A 5,572-nucleotide genomic window follows, 5' to 3' on the forward strand; every position below is an offset into this window, starting at 1 on the left:
GCTCCATGTGCTGTGCGGGCTGCCATTTAGGCCTTTTTTAGGTTGAGAAATTTTTTGAGTATGGCTACTATAACATTTCTATTTGTATTTGACAACTATTGTCAATTATAGACTAACTAGGCTCATAATATTCGTCTCGTAAATTACAGTCAAACTATGCAATTAGTTTTTTTATTTTTATTTAATATTTTATGTATATGTTGTAAGATTCAATATAATTAAGAATTTGAAAATTTTTAGAACTAGGCCTTACACTCGGAACAAAGATAGTATAGTCTACTGTGGGCCGAATGGGCTAGGGTTAGGCTCTGTTTAGTTTCTCACCCAAATTTTTTTTCATCCATCCCATCAAATCTTTAGACACATGCATGGAACATTAAATATAGATAAAAAAACTAATTACACAGTTTGGTTAAAAATCGAGATACGAATCTTTTAAGCCTAGTTAGTCCATGATTAGCCTTAAGTGCTACAGTAACCCACATGTGCTAATGACAGATTAATTATGCTTAATAGATTTGTCTTGCCGTTTTAAGACGAGTTATGTAATTTGTTTTTTTATTAGTTTCTAAAAACCTCTCCCGACATATCCGATGTGGCACTCAAAATTTTTTTATCTCCAATTTAAACAGGGCCTTAGGTCTGTTCTTCCACGTTTACGCCCTCTCATGGAAAAAAGAGAGTATTTTTGCAAGGCTTTCAACAGTAGAGAACATGGCCTGCAAATTCATTACGCACTCAGCCTGTTTAGGAGCCGTGATGATCTCGTCCGTCCAATCGCGATCGACGGCATTCCTTTGATTTCGCCCGAACAAAGCGCCGGCCGAGGAACCTTTCTCGCGCAGCAGCAGCCAGGGTGCGCGATGAAGAGAAGACGATGGTGCCCCCCGTGCCCGCGTGAGTGAGGGCGGCGGCGGCGGACCGCGTGGCGCTGGAGCTTAGCCGACGCAACGAGTTCTTGGCCAGAGCGCGCGTGCGGCCAAGGCCCAAGGCCTCGCGTGGCTCCGTCAAGGATCTCATTGGTGGCGCACAAGAAAGAGAGCAGCTCGTCATTGGTGAGTCACTCTTCTCCGCCGCCGCGTGCAGCGACGAGTGCCTCGCCTTCGGGAGGCGCCGCACAGCCCGGCGGGTGGCGGCCTCATTCCAGCCTTCCAGGACAGAGCCCGTCGTGCTCAGATGGTGGCCACCGGGACAAGGAACGAGTACGTCGACCTTTTCTTCGGATTGTAGCGCTTCCGTATAGAAATAAAAATTGGGGATTTTTCCTGCATAGGGTTTCAGAATTTTCGGGAATTTGGACTTGGAGTTTGCAATTGGACCATCAATTAGGCCCTGTTTGGTTTCCTTTGTTAAATTTGAGCTAGCTAAACTTTAGTCATTTAGTAGCTACCAAACACATTGATTAAAAAAAGCTAAAATAGTTTAGTCCATTAGTCTAGTTAAAATTAACTAGCTAAAGTTTAACAATAGGGCCTGTTTGATTCCTCTTCCTAAATTGTAGCTAGTTATTAAAATTATTTTAGTTACGGTGACGAACTAAACTATTTTAGTTTCGTCAATGTGTTTGTAACTAAAGTGTTTAGCTAACTAAAATTTAGCAAGAACCAAACAAGGTCTTAGTATAATTGATCTTAATTTCGATCATCATTGTTTCCTACTCCTACTCGATATTGGCAGTCGGATTGTTTTAATTCCCACAGCGCGTGAGAAGTCTGGATCGTAGATCCACAACGCGTTTTGGGTTCTCGCCTCCCCTTCCCGCCGTTTTATAAATTCCTCGATCCCATCTCCTCTAGCGCACGCTCCGATCTTTTCGAGTTTTATAATTCTGCTCCTGTCTCTGCTATCCTTTTTTCACTATTTTCGGTTCTACTTAAATACGATGAATGACACTGAAAGAACGATGATAAATGGTTCAGAAGGTTATGGAATTGCGAACTCCTCAATTATTAGCAATCAGTAACAGTTGGAGCAAATAAACAGAACCTGAAGCTAATGGTAGTACTCATAAAGGATGCAGATCCTGTCAACTAAATTGATTAGATTGAGTGCAAGTGTGTCTACTTATTATATGTTTAATTATCTATTTTTATATTTAATTACTACATAATTAATGGAGAAGAAGAAACAAGATTAGGAACATGTCTTGTTTCTTGGAATCTGATTGCATTCGTGTGTGATTATTAGTGAATACCTTATTGCTTGCTCAAGTAATATTTATTCTTGTCAAAGTTAACATCCAGACTGTTTTTCAGATGGTTGAGATAATCACACCTTTCTTTCATGAAACGTTGAGTTTATATTATATGTTTGAAGGGAGGTAATTAGATGTGCAGTTTTTTTTTATCTTCTCATCAGTTGTAATCATCTACCTAGTTAACTTTTATCTAAAAAATAATTATCTAGCTACCTAATGAGAAAGCATGTCCTTTTGTTTGCTCAGATTGGAGTGAGAAATGGGAATGGAGTTTCCAAGGGTTCAGTTGTGAATAGCCCGACGGATTGCATCAAACTAAGGACCTCTGTTGCTTTGACAATGGATGTTGTCTCAGCTTTCCCCCAACGATATTTCTTTGAGGCAAGAATTAATACTTTGAATTCATCATTGTTATGGTGATGGATATTTGGGAGATAACTAGGCCTTATGCTTTGCCAAGAGCTTGAGAGATTGAGGGGGTATTTTGGGATAACTAGGCCTTATGCTTTGCCAAGAGCTTGAGAGATTGAGGAAGACTAGAATTGTTTCTTCATAATTCATTGCTTGATTATATCAATAGAGTCTACAGATATTTATGTCCCTTCTACTTCATCTCTTTTGCTAAATAACCTATCTGGGACTAATATAAATTGCAAATACAAAGATAATTAAACTTATAAAGATAACTGGGCTGAACTATCAGCCCGTCGGCCCTGGTAGCCTGTTGGCTGCCCATGACATCTCCCCCTCCCTTGAGGACCAGCTCGTCCTCGAGCTGCAGTGATAGTGGTCGAGGAAGGTGCCGAGAGCGTCCTGGATGAGATGGCATCTGTTGGTAGGAAGCTTGAAGATGAAGAACTCGTGTCCTACATCCTCACTGGATTGGATGTTGAGTTCAATCCCGTGGTGTCTGCAGTTGCTGCTCAGGTTGAACCCATCTTGTGGGAGAATTATATATCCAACTTGTTAGTTTTAAGCAGCGGATGGAACTTCATGGCAGTGGCTACGAATCCTCCATCAACATGGCCATGTGGCGACAACAATAGCAACCCTTGCGGTTGTGGTGCTGGCCGTGGCTCTAGTCGTAGATAGGAGGACGTTGTAGCGACAGGTGCTCTCAAGATGGGGCACCCTCGGGTATTGTCTGCCTATTGTGTGGCAAAGATGGTGGCCACAGAGTCCTTCGGTTTTGCAAAAGATTCGGTGCTTTCTTCACCTGGCCGCCATAGAAGATTGATTCCTCTGCAACAACCTCCTATGTCATCGACACCAACTGGTACATGGACTCAGTAGCGTTGACCAATTCACCAACAAGCTGGAGAAGATGAGGTGTGGGACACGTACCATGGTGCTGAGCAGGTTCCTGCAGCAAATGGTTTAGGTATGAAGATTAACCATGTTGGTCATAGCATTTTGCGATCCCCTACTAGTAATATACATCTCCAAAACATTCTTCATGTTCCAAAAGGCAACAAGATCTTGTTTCTGTAAAACGCCTCATGCGTGATAACTATGTGTTTCTTGAGTTTAACCGTGATAATTTTTCTATTAAGGAGCAGGAGATGAGGAGAACACTCCTCAAAGGCAGATGTGAAGGAGGTCTGTAACCCCTTGAAGACATTTCCAATAAACAAGTGCTCAGCGTTGTCAAGCCGTCTGCATCCTTGTGCCATCATAGACTAGGGCATGCTTCCACTCTAGTAGTCTAGCAAGTTCTTAGTCGCCACAAACTCTCTTTTGTTAAAGACTTGAACAATAATAGTGTGTGATGCTTGTCAAAAGGGCAAGAGTCATTAATTGCCCTATCCTCGGTCCGCTAATGTGTCTTTTAGTCTATAGACCTTATTTTCTCAGATGTATGGGTCCTGCTCCAACCCCAGTTGGACGTCATAATTATTATGTTAGTTTTATTAAACAAATATCCTTGATCGGAGCCTTTGCTTCAAGAACTGGGGAACAAAATCTACAGATCACACAACTGATCCAGGAAAACCAAGCTGAGTTCCTGCGTGTAATCAATGATCCTGCTGGGAGAGCTGAAGAGTATGGAATTCGCATCTCATCGGCAGTATTTTTCTAGTGATATTTGTGTTCTGTGCTTGATGTTCTTGGTATCTTGAACCAGGAGCTTGCCAGATCAGTTCGGTGGTGCTGGAATGCATCGGACAATAGCAGTGAAACCTGAGGAGAATGAAGCTATACAACGTGTAAGCAAACTGATTCAACTCCCTGTCCATGCTGCCCATATGTGTGCATTAGCTTATGGTGCAAAGGACATGACGAATAGGCAGTCTCCATGTTGCTTTATTACTGGCTGTGATACTTAAATGTTGTTTGCATTTTCTGTCATTGCAGCTTGAACAAATGACCTTCGACCGAGATCTAGTTCTGGAGGTTTTCTTTGCTTGCAACAAGGATGAGCATTTAGCGGCCAACTATCTGTTGGACCACATGTCCACATGAACAAGTTTGATGACGAAGGAGATGGTTTGGGAGGCGCATGATGGGCACAGATGTAATGGTGGAGCCCGTTGGATTCCATTTGCAACACGAGTGTTTTGAAGGCTGATTGTCCCCCGTTTTAGGGTATTGGGGGTTGAGATATATTTTGAGTTCACTAGTAGAAAAGAGTACAACGCTGACGCCCCCTTTTTATACCACAGTCGGTTGTAGTTATCACGTGCCTGTGGTATAAAAAAAGTGGCGTCAAAACTACCAACCGTCTGTGAAGATGCATTTTCACATGTGGTTTTTCTAACAAAACCGCCTATAGAAATCATGCATTTTTACAGGTCATTAATTTTTTGCCATTAATTTTTTTGAGTTTTTCAAATGATCTCGTTTCAAAAACTGTCAAAATGAAAGTTGTAGATATCAAAAAGTTATGAAACTTTGTAGTTGATAATTTTTTCATTTGACATCATCTTGTCGCCGAAAACTACGTTTGAATTTCTTAAATTTGAAATTCAAATTTTATAAATGACCCCGGATGGAAAAACTACCAATATAAAAGTTGTAGGTCTTGAAAAGTTATGAAACTTTGTAGTTGACAACTTTTTCATCGGAACCCGTTTAGGGCCTCAAATAATCAATATATGCTTGGTTTGGGATAATATGTGGGGAACTAAGCTCTAATATAGACACAAGTGAGTGATAGGTGGAGTGGTAGAGGAGGCTACGCGCAAGGGTAAGGTGTCAGGTTCGAATCCCACCGACCACAAAGCACGCGATTTTACGCGAAAAAAAGCGCGACTTGCGACTTCCCTGTAATTAAAATCTTTTTTCCCTATTTTTAAAAGTCGATTTTGTATTTTCTGTAAAAACATTTTTACAGACGGTTCACATAACTGAACCGCCTGTAGAAATGAATTTCTA

General features: G+C 41.3%; 1 pseudogene; it reads left to right on the plus strand.

Annotated features, from left to right (window-relative positions):
* LOC8075650 lies at positions 811-4,993 on the plus strand (annotated as a pseudogene).

The sequence above is a fragment of the Sorghum bicolor genome, chromosome 7, assembly GCF_000003195.3.
Source record: "Sorghum bicolor cultivar BTx623 chromosome 7, Sorghum_bicolor_NCBIv3, whole genome shotgun sequence".
NCBI classification, from domain to species: domain Eukaryota; kingdom Viridiplantae; phylum Streptophyta; class Magnoliopsida; order Poales; family Poaceae; genus Sorghum; species Sorghum bicolor.